Genomic DNA, 12,483 nt, shown 5'->3' with positions numbered 1-12,483 from the left:
GTAGTAACAATAAAAATTTACTGAGTACATATTGGCATATATCAAGACACTGTCATAGACACTTTATATAGATTATTTTATCTGTTCTTCAAAACTGTCTCAAAAAGTATCATTACTCTCCTAACCATTTTTACAGGTTAGGAAATAGATTCAAAGAGATGGAGAGATTTGTGCGTGATGGTGTTACATGGTAGGATGAATATAAAATGGCCCCAATTCTCCACCCCTCCTAGTATCCATACCCCCAGCAATGTGACACTGCAGCTCCTCCCAACAAAAGGCAAAGTTGATTTCCCCACATCTTGAGCCTTGTCTGGCCTCATGACTTGCCCTGAACCAACAGAAAGTGGCAGAAGTGACACTGTGCCAGTTTCAAGTGCTGACCTCAAGAGACCTTGCATGTTTCTACTACCTCTCTTAGAATCCTGCCCCCACCATGTGAACAAGACCAGACTTGCCTAATAAATGATGAGATATGTGCCTCAGTCACCCTCCATCATCCAGCAGATAGTCAGCCAACCGCCAGAAATATGAGAAGCCACCATAGATCAGCCAGCCTCCAGCCAACCTGCCAGGTGACCACAGATACATGAGCAATCCCAGATGAAATCAGCTCAACTGCAATGAGCCAAATCTAGCCCAGATGATCACAGTCATCCATCTGATCTACAGATTCATAATAACACACACTCATTTTAAGCCACTGAAATTTTGGGGGAGTGGGGGTTGTTACCGAGTAATAACTAACTGGAATTCATGGTAAGCAGAAGAGCTGGGATTTAAGGCCAGGCAGTCTGGCTCCAAGCTCACCATCCTAATCACTACATTATTATAATTTCCAGTTTCAGATTAGACATGACATGCAGTGCTGCTATAGTATTTTCACTTGTGAAAAAGAAGTCATTTATGCTCACTGTTTTAGTCTTATTAACTTATAGAAGCTCAAAATAGTAAATACAACTGTTTGCTTTAGGTAAATAAAAAATCCAAAAAAGCACATCAGATCTAGAATCAGAATGCAACTGCTACCGACCACCTGTCCATTATTAAATACTGGACAATAAACAAGAAAAAACTACACGCACATTTCGGATATATCTACACTTCTTTCGAAGTAAATATTTCTGAAAAGGGTATCCTGATTAACTCCCGAGTACTGTGAGACTATATTATTTTGTATTGATTCATTCTCATTCTTAACTGACTTACTTTGCTTCCCAATTCACTGATACATAACACAATGTATCATCATCATCTACCCACCTATATTCATCCATGCCCATACAGTTCCCTTGGTAGATCTTAATTTCCACCAAGGGATACAGTAATAGTTTCATTCAACTGGAAGTTGAGACTGTCACCCAGCCACTTTGGGCTTTTCGTGTCAATGAATCAACAAAGAGGGTTACAGAACTGACTAGGGTGACTGATCTTACAATCAAGGGGAAGCTAGGCTGCTACTATACAAGAGGGGCTAAGAAAAAGTATGTCTGGAATGCAGGAGTTCCTCTAGGAGGCCACTTAGTATTTCCATGTACTGTGATTAAAGGCAGTGGAAATAATCCAGGCAGGCTGGCTAATGACACAGACCCTTAAGGAATGAAGATTTAGGTCACCCTACCAGGCAAGAAACCACAATCAGCTGAAATACTTGCCAAGAACAGAGGGAATGTGGAATGACAGCCGGAGAAGGCAATTACAGGTAGCAACCACAACCACATGACTAGCTGCAGAAATGAAAACTCTAATGAGTATTTTTTCTTTTTAAGATATAAAAAATTGTATATTAGTCAATTTATTTTTATCTCCCTTTCTACAACCATCTGATAGTAGCTAATATAATATCGTATTACCAAATTTAAGTTATGTAAGTAATATAAGTTTATCCTTACATTAAGGATATAAGTAGAAAATGTAGGTAGAAAAAAAATTAACACAACTATGGATAAAGGGATTTTGTACCTTTTCTTAAGTAAAGGATTTGTATGTTATCAGCTGAACAAAGGATAGTTGCATTATGTTCACCAAAAGTACAGGTTTGCAATTTGCTTTATTTTTAAGTTAAATATGATTAAAAGAGGTTTGCATTGGTGCTGTGGTGACAACGGATGGTCTGTGATGGCTTTTTATCTTAGCTGGGTTGCAACTACATTTTCCCAAATACCATTCCCCACATGGTTGTGGGTTAGGTTGGGCCTCAAAAAGTTTTTCCACGAGATTCAGAAGACAGAAGTGAAGCAGCAGCCAAGTTAAGAACATCAACATAAAGTCAGGTGTTATGGCAGTTCTCACACAGTCATGGCTCTTTAGGCTCACTTTCATTGGCATGGGGCAGCGACTCGGCCCAAAGCTCTTCTAGCTCCTGTCAGATCTCCACCTTTGCTTTTCCAAATTATACCGAGGCAAGTGTGTGTGCAGCTCCATGATGAGGTGTCCCATACCTACTGCAGGTCACCTGCATCATCAAGGTTGCAGGTGTGAAACCAGTGAGAGTTATGAAGGCTCAAGTTCGGGCTCATACATTCCAATTCATTTCTACAAGTTCTAAATCTTCTTTGCAGGTTCTAGTTTAACCTCACTTTACCCTCATTTCATGTCCATCTTCCCTTCCCAACTGCCAGCCCTACTGACTCCAAGCCTAGCACCAGATTCAGGTACGTATAATTAGTTCCTACAATTGGTAAAAAAACAATCACTACAATAATTTTACTTTTCAAGCAAACTCTAATCGATAGTGATGAAAATGTTATTTAGGGTTAAACTATTGTAGTAAAGGCTGAACGTGTTCACCTCTACGGGCTGAAAGTGTCCACCTCTTCTCTACCTCTAACAACACTCAACTAAAGAGAAAAAGTCAAATATCACATATTGGGGTTATAATGTACCTCACTTTTCTTCCATGAGCAAAAATACTTAAAGATTTACCTGAAGAATATTAAGTTTTGAAAGCATTTACTTTCTAAAAGAGCAAGTTCAAATTTTAAAAACTACCTTCTTATCTTTAAAGTTATATGTACATTAAAACAACAAAATAAGCTGTTTGAATTCAAGAGAGCAATTAAAAATCAACACCCCTTAATAAATGTATTTTGACTATACGTCAACCTTAGACTTGTACTAGAAGCACAAAACAGTCAGTTTATTAAAAAAATGTATTGCCATTACATTTACAATCTCTACAATCAACTCACCGAGTTTCCTCTTGAACATACTTTCTTTTAAATATATTTTGCTTAAAGTCAAAACCATAAACTCAAATATTTGTAAAATGATCCTATCCTCTGAACCTGAGCTGGTTCTAGCTAATCATTTAAACGTAGATGTCCCACAGCCCTATCATAAACACGAATTTTGAGACAGAAGCCGTTGAGACAAACATTTACATTTTAGTACTTCTTACACAAAGGAGAAATACCAAGAGAAGTAAAAGCCTATCTAAGACAGTTGAAAAACGACATTTTCTTCCAATATTATCTGGTCCCATGTGTCCCACTGCTGTCTATCAAAGGCTGCTGCTAATAAAGTGGGAGAGAAATAGCAACAGAAACACAGCTGTCCCTCTTGCCAGTCTTTGTAAACATTCTTTAGCTCAAGGCTTATCACTAAATAACTACCTATTAAAACCAAGTATATATAATTGAAGCACTAGTGAGTTTCTATCTTATGTTAAAAACGTGTAACCCTAAAACAAGATGTGTGTTAAATCAGCAACTGTGCTTAAAGGGCCAGTCTGAAATAAATGAAAATGAGTCTGCAGAGTTCTAACAATAGTTGAGTAGCTTCTGCCAACTCATTAAACTAACCCTTTCATAGATAACAATTGTAAAAACAAAACAAAAAAAAACCCAAAAAACAAAAAACTCTGGGTAAAATAATGATTTGAAAGCAGAAAAAAGCACCAAGAGAAGGTAGAAACTGGAAAATCTGACCACTGCAAGAAGGGAAATACAATCGAAGAGATTAAAATTTATACAGCTTTTCCCCTGAGGGCATTCCTAGTCTGAAAAAGCACAGGGCTACTGGAACTCAAGCAGAAAGTTGCAGTTTTATTAAATTCATGGTCACAGAGTTGCCAGAGATTCAAAGGGGAAATTCAGGAGATGGGTGTGACACAGCAGCATAAGCTTCAAAAACTAATATAACTCTTTTCAAATTCTTCACCGACCCCTGAAGAGTCCAAGGAGCCCAGTGGAAAACAACAACTGGAAAGCTGAAAGAACTTAGCCACAATCTCAGCTGCTGCCCACTGCAGAGGAGACATGAGCCTGACCAAGTTACGAGGGCTTAAAAAACATCTCAGGCTTTCTACAAACCGATCTTAAAGTATAAGACCAAGCCACCACAAGTTGAAGATGATTTATTAATATAATTATAGTTTATAATATATAATACTATAATATAGTTATAATTTATAATTAATTTAATTATATTCATCAGAGGAAGACAGAGAGAATTTAGGGATAATACACAATGTCCATTCTAAAATTATAACTTTCTACACATGAAAAGCAGCAGGAAAATGTGACCTATTCTCAAGGGTGGAAAAGAAGTAGTAAACAGAAAAAGGCAATGAAATAACTCACATGAGAGAATTAACAAACAAGGACTTTCAAAGCAGCTACTATAAATCTGTTCGAGGACTTAATGGAAAACATGGTGACAATGCAGAATCTCAGCAGTAAAATGGAAATAGTTAAAAAATGAAATAGAACTAAAGATTACAGTATTTCAAAGCGCAGAGACATCTGCACCCCCAAGCTCATGGCAGCATTATTCACAATGGCCAAGACATGGAAACAACCTCAACATCCATCAAAGGATGAATGAATAAAGATGCAGTATATATATTTAAGAGAATATTATTTGGCCATGAGGAAGGATATCCTGCCATTTGTGACAACATGGATGAAACTTGAGGGTATTATCTAAGTGAAATAAATCAGAGAAAGATAAATAATGCATGATCTCACTTATACGTGGAATCTAAAAAGCCAAACTCATATAAACAGAGCTGCCAGGGGCTAGGGGGTTGAGATGGTGCGGGGGGAGAAGTGGAGATTCTGTTAAAGAGTACAAACTTTCAGTTATAAGATAAATAAGTTCTGGGAATTTAAATCTAATGTACAGCATGATGACTACAGCTAACAATACTGTACTGTGTACTTGAAAGCTGCTAAGAGAGTAAATTTTACATATTCTCACCACACACACAAAATAATGTTAAATATGTGAAATAACAGATGTATTAACTAACCTAATTGTGCTAACCTTTTAACAATATATACATATATCAAATGATCATGTTGTACAGGCTAAATTTACACAATGTTATCTGTCAGTGAAGCTGGAAAATAAGTAAATAAGTAAATGGAGGGGAGAAAATGGGCTTCACAGCATTTTAAAAGCAACATTAAAAAGGATCAATGACTTGAAGACTGATCAGTAGAAATTATTCAGTTTGAAGAATAGAGGGCAAAAGATTGGGAAAAAATTAAAAATAACAAAGACTCACAGACTTATAATAGTACAATTTCAAACAAAATAACAAGAATCTCAGAAGAAGAGCAAGTGGGGAAGAAAAACATTTTTAAATAATGGTTAAAAATTGGTGGAAAAAAAATCAATGTGCAAATTCAACAAGCTCAACAAACTCTAAGCAGAAAAACAAAAAAAAAAAATGAAAAAAAACACATCAAATAGTTCAAAATTAAAGATGCTACAGAGACCAGAAGACAATTTAACAAACTCTTTAAAGCAATTAAAGACTGTCAACCCAGAACCTATATCCAGCAAACATGTTCTTGAACAATAAGAGTAAATATATATACATAAGCTTAAGAGTTTATCACTAGACCTGGACATTATGCAATGTTAAAGGAAATTCTTCAAGCTGAAGGGAAATGACATCAGATAAAACTAAGAACAACACAAAGAAATAAAGAAAACCTGAAATAATAACTATGTAGTTATATACAAAAGACTTATTTCTCTCTCTCAAATTCTTTAAAAGGCTACCAACTATTTAAAGCAAAAACAGCATTGTATTACACCAAAAGATCACACACCAATAGCATAAAGGTTAAATATAATTATCGTTTGTAAGGTTCTTTCATTTTACGTGATGTGGTATAATGTTAATGCTAAATGAACTGTAAAAGTCAATCATGATCACTGTAATCTCTAGAACAGTCACTTATACAAAATAGTACAGCTTAAAAAATCAATCAAGGATTCAAAATAGAATATTTTTTAAAATTTGACTAACATAAAAGGCAATAAAAGAAAGAAGAGAGAAGAGACAGATAAAATATAAAACATAGCTATAACTGAATCACTTTGCTGCACCTCTGAACTATATATGTCAATTAAAAAAATTAGCAAAGTGGTAGACTTAAACTCAACCATATAAATAATATTAAATGTAGTTATCAAACCCTCCACTCAAAGGCAGAGATTATTAGATACGTTTAATAATAAGAGAAAGAAATAAAGAAGAAAAAAGCCATTAAATATATGTTGCCTATAAGAGATACATTTTAAAAACAAAGACACAGTCAGGTTAAACATATAATAACAAAAACTTATACACCATGAATATAAATACTAAACATAGGGAACTGACATATGTACATTAATGTCAGAAAAAAATTAACTTCAATAAAGAAGAATTATCACAGATAAAGATAAATTCATCCAAAAGGCATAACAACTGTAAATGAGAACGCACTTAGTATCAGAGGTTGAGGTAAAAACTGCATGGAGGAAATACATGAAACAAAAGATGACAAAGTTATAGGAAAAAAATGAAGAAACCCATAGTTACATTTGGAAATTTTAATATTCCTTCTCTCAGCAACAGAAATGGGAAAAAAAATCCATAGGCCTATAAATCAGGAGTCAGCAAACTGCAGGGCGGATCCATGGCCCTCTGCCCATCTTTATAAATAAAGTTTTATCAGAACACTGCCATACCTACCATTTACATACTATCACAGCTGCTCTTGCACTATAAGGGTAGAGCAGTTAAAACAGAAACTGTATAATTCACAAAACCTAAAATATTTTCTATACAGTCCTTTGCAGAACATTTTCTGATCTCAGATATAGGTGATTTGAACAACACTGTTAAACCAACTTAATCATATAAGACCATATACTACACCATGAAACAACCCTTACATTTCAAATGAAGGAATCTTACAGAGTATATTCTGTGACTACAACAGAATTACATTAGAAATCAATTACAATTAAGTTATCCAGGAAAACCCAAACTATCTGAAAATTAAGCAACAAACTTCTAAACAAAAAAAAAGAGTCAAAGAAGAAATCACAAGGAACATCAGAAAGTATTTTGAACAGATAATAAAAATATAATACATAAAATTATATAAAAAATTGTTTGGAAATTATAACTTTAAGTACTTATATTTTAAAAGAAAGTCTTAAATTTAAGTATTTAAATTCCCGAATTAAATGCCTAAAGTTCTAGCGTAAGAAGCTACAAAGGTAAAAAAAAAAAAAAAAAAAAAAGAACAAATTAAACCAACAGAAAGTAAAAGTGAAGGTTGGAGAGGGTGTAGCTCAACAGTAGAGCATGCATGTGCTTAGCATGTAGAAGGTCCTGGGTTCAATCCCTCCCATTAAAAAAACAAATAAACCTGATTATCTCCCTCTCCCCCCACCAAAAAAAATTAACAGAAAATGAAAATAAGAGTGAAGAAAATTACCAAGAAAAGAGCAAAAGTCAATTAAAATAAATTATTGAAACCAAAAGCTGTGGGGAAAAAAATTGCTAAACCCCTAGCAACAATGATCAAGAAGAAAGTAAAATACAAATTACCAACATCAGGAATAAAAAAGAGGTCACTACAGATGCTACAACATTCAAGGACCACAAAGAAAAGTTACAAACTTTGTGCTAAGAGATTTGATAACCTAAATGAGATACACTGTTTAGGAAAAAAAAGACAAAAGAGAAAATCCCTACAACCATATATTTACCAAAGAAATGAAATCTGTTATCAAAAACCTTCCCACACACACCAAAAAACCTCCATGCCCAGATGGTTACCAAACATTAAAGAAATAATACCAATCATATACAAACTATTTCTGAAAACAGAAGAGGAAACACTTCATAGTTTCAGAAGGCTTGTATAACCATGCTATTAAAAGGCATTACAAGAAATGAAAATTATAGACCAATATTCCTTATGAACATAAACACTAAAACCCTTAACAAAATACTAGTAGACCAAATTCAGAAACAAATAAAAGGATAATACATCATGACCAACTGAGATTAACCCAGGAATGCAAAACTGGTTTAATGTAATTCACCATGACAGAATAAAGAGTAAAAACCATACAATTATCTCAAGAAATATAAAAAAAGGGGGAAATTCAACACCTATCCATAATTTAAAAATTAAAATCTCAATTAACTGGGAATAGAAGGGAACATCCTCCAACTGATTTCTTTAATCTACAAAACAAAACAAACAAACAAACAAAAAAACCTAGTGCTGACATTCTATTTAATGGTAAAAGACAATGCTTTCCCCTTAAGATGAGGAACAAGACAAGGAAAGTCCACTGTGACCATTTCTCATCAACATTAAACTGAAAATGCTAGACAGTAGAATAAGGTAAGACAAAGAAATAAAAGCTTATTTTGTAAAGAAAATCCTAAAGAATCTACAAAAAGATTATTGGAACTAAGTGAATTTAAGCAAGGTCAAAGGATATGCAGATAATAATTTTTAAAAAAAAAACTACTGTATTTCTATATACTAGCAGGAAAAAACTGAAAAATGAAATTAAGAAAATAACACCAAGAAGAAAAACCTTTAGGAATAAATTTTAACATGCAAGATCTCTATGGGGGACGGGAAGATGTTACTTTATATTATAGGCACATGTTAATACATTAACATAAAACTGTATTATGTAATTGCCATATTAACATGGAAACATCTATTTTAGTGGGGTGATGTAGAGATTTTGCATATTTACATAGATATTTATATATAAATATATGTTTATAGCACTCATCAAAAAAAGGTGACCTACATAAAAGAAGTACACGACTGTATTAGCAATAAACTACTCCAAAATTTTAGCAGTTGGAAACATTTAACATCTCACACAGTTTCTAAGGGTCAGGAATCCAGAAGCACCTTAGACGGTGGATCTGGCTCAAGGGTCTCTCATGAGGTTGCAAGTTGTAGTTAGGTCCACAATAAACTGAAGGACAGAAGATCTGCTTCCAAGTTCACTCAAAGCTATTGGCAGAAGAGCCCAGCTCTTTGTCATATGGATGTTCGAAGACAATATTCCATCAGTCTCTTGCATTTCTGCACATCTTGCAATTGAAGCTCTTACTGCCCTATGTTCCAGACTACCTCTCGAAAGACATCTATAAAGTAAGCAAATTTAGAGTATAAAGTCTCCTCCAGAGCAAGGAGCAGGTATGCTTACTGCCGATTAAAAAATATCCAGGTTCATCCAAAGAAAAAATGCAGATGGCCAACAGGCATACGTAAAAATGCTCAATATGGCTAATATTCAGGGAAATGCAAATCAAAACCACAGTGAGGTATCACCTCACACCTGTCAGAAAGGCTATCACCAAAAAAAACAAAAATAACAAATATTGGTGCAGATGTCGAAAAGAGGGAACCACTGTGCACTGTTGGTGGGAAGGTAAGTTGGTGTAGCCTCTGTGGAAAACAGTATGGAGGTTCTCAAAAAACTAAAAATAGAACTACTATATGATCCAGGAATTCCACTCCTGGGCATACATACAGGGAAAAAAATCCACTAATACAAAAAGATACATGCACCCAATGTTCATAGCAGCATTATCTACAATTGCTAAGAATGGAAACAACCTAAGTTTCCAACAACAGATGAATGGATAAAGATGTGGTATATGTATACAATGAAATACTACTCAGCCACAAAAAAGAATGAAATTTTGCCATTTGCAGCAACATAGATGGACTTAGAGGGTACTATGCTAAGGGAAATAGGTAAGAGAAAGACAAATACTACATGATATCACTTACATGTAGAATCCAAAAAATGCAACGAACTAGTTAATATAACAAAAAAAGAAGCAGACACAGATACAGAGAACTAGTGGCTACCAGTGGGGAGGGGAGGTAGGGCACAATACTGGGGTGGGGGAATGGGAGGTACAAACTACTGGATGTAAGATAGGCTCAAGGATATACTGTACAACACAGGGAATATAGTGAATATTTTGTAATAACTGTAAATGGAAAGTAATCTTTAAAATTGAATAAATAAAAATTTTCTTTCATCCAAGTTCCCTATGTTCAGAATTCCTCTCCTGTAACACAACCAACGCATGCGCAGTTGTCATCTGACCCTCTTTACATTAGGTACGATTTGGAGCTTGAGGAACTGGTACAAAAATGCTGACAGTACCCGGGCTACTGCTATAGCTGTGACAGTAAACTATTTTTCCACTAAGACCCAGAAATCTCATGTCTTCTATCAGCATCCATGAAACTGTAGTAGGCTAACCTGTTAGCCTACAAGTAGGGTAAAATCTCAGATCCTTCACAGTCTTGACAGTGGGCCTCTTTACAACATGGCAGTTGGTTTTTCCTAGAGTGAGTGATGAGAGAGAGAGAGAGAGACCAATGTGCAAGCCACTGTGTCTTTTATAATCTAATTTCAGAAGTGACATATTATCACTTCTATCATATTCTATTAGTTACACAGACCAATCCTCACATAATGTGCAAGGTGACTATAAAAGGGTATAAATACAAGGAGGCAGGGATCAATGGGAACCATCTTACAACAAGATCCCAACCAAAATTCCAAAAGGCTTTTTTAAAAATAGAAATTGATAAACTGAATTTAAAATTTATATGGAAACACAAAGGAACTAGACTGGCCAACATCGGAGGATTCACACTATTTGATTCCAAGACTTCTGGTAATAGAGACAATATGATACTGGCATAGGAAAAACAGATCAATGAAACAAAACAGTCCAGAAACAGATCCATACATAAAGTCCAAGCAATCCTGGACAAAGAGAAAAGGCAATTCAGTGCTGGAAAGGAAAAGATTTTTTTTTTCAACAATGGTGATGGAATTGGTTAAATTTTTTTTTAATGAACCTCAACCCCCTACTTCACACCATGCACGGTTAACTCAAGATAGATCACAGCCCTATATGTAAAAGAAAAAAACTTCTAAAAGAAAACAAGGGAATTATTTTCATGACTTCTGGGTAGGCAAAGGTTTCTCAGAACTCAAATCCATTAAAGAAAAAACTGATTAATTGAACTTCATCAAAATTTAAAACTTTAGCTTATCAAAATACACTGTTAAGGAAAAGACAACTTACAAGTTGGGAGAAAAAATACTCTAAAAACACTGATATGACAAAGAATTTGTATCCAGACTATATTAAGAATTCTTTACATCAACAATAAAGAACCAATTTTTCAGTGTGTAGAAAAGTAAGGTATTTCACAAAAGAAAATACACTAATCATTGACAAATTGTATCAATTTGTCAAAAATTGTATCACATCCACTAAAATAGCTGAACTTAAAAAGAATGATTATCCATATGTTGGCAAAGGTGTAGAGCAACTAGAATTCTCAAACTGTCATGGTGGGAGTATGTAAGAGAAAACCCTTCAAAAAACTAGATGGCAGTATCTAACACAGTTAAACACATCTGCCTAGGAAGCAACAATTTCATTCCTAGGTATGTACTCAAGAGAAATTAAAAAACATGTTTGAAAGAAGATCCATATAGACCTTATTCTTAACAGTAAAAAAACTAGAAACAACTCAAATGTCCAACAACAGAAGAAAACATAAACCCTGGTATATTCATACAATCAACTAATACTCAGCAATAAAAAGAAAAAACTCTGACACATCCAACCTCATAGATTCATCTGGAAACATGTGTTAAGCAAAAGAAGCTAGATGCAAAAAAGTATATACTATATGAAGACCAAACAAAATAATCAACATTGTTAGAAATCAGAGTGCCTGGGGAGAGGAGAATTGAATGGGAAGAGTAACCAGTGAACTTTCTAGGGTGATAAGAATGCTATGTAACATCTTTTGATTATATGTTACACAGGTATAACCGTCAGACCTCAAAGTGAACAGCTAAGATCTGTACATTTATTGTATTTAACTTACATCTCAATATAAATAAAATAAATTTTAAAAATAAATTTGAGCTTACAGTATTAATTTTTCTTTTTTCTTCAGTCTTGGGATGTTCACATGTATATTTAGTGTATACATACATATATTTACATGTATTCTCATATACTATGTGCCAAACACTATGCTAGTTTCCAAAATAACTAAAACTCCATGCCCTCAGGAAGGTAACAATCTAGGCAAGGAAACAAACATTTAATAACAATACATAATGTGACGTTTTCCATTATAAACATATACACAA

General features: G+C 34.3%; 1 protein-coding gene across 6 annotated transcripts in view; it reads right to left on the bottom strand.

Moving 5' to 3' along the window:
* PDS5B (PDS5 cohesin associated factor B) overlaps nucleotides 1–12,483 on the bottom strand; it is a 162,446-nt gene that overhangs the window by 140,480 nt on the left and 9,483 nt on the right. The gene's annotated exons all lie outside the window — the stretch shown is intronic.

The sequence above is a fragment of the Vicugna pacos genome, chromosome 14 (assembly GCF_048564905.1).
Source record: "Vicugna pacos chromosome 14, VicPac4, whole genome shotgun sequence".
NCBI lineage: Eukaryota > Metazoa > Chordata > Mammalia > Artiodactyla > Camelidae > Vicugna > Vicugna pacos.
This window is presented reverse-complemented; position numbering and strand designations above follow the sequence as displayed.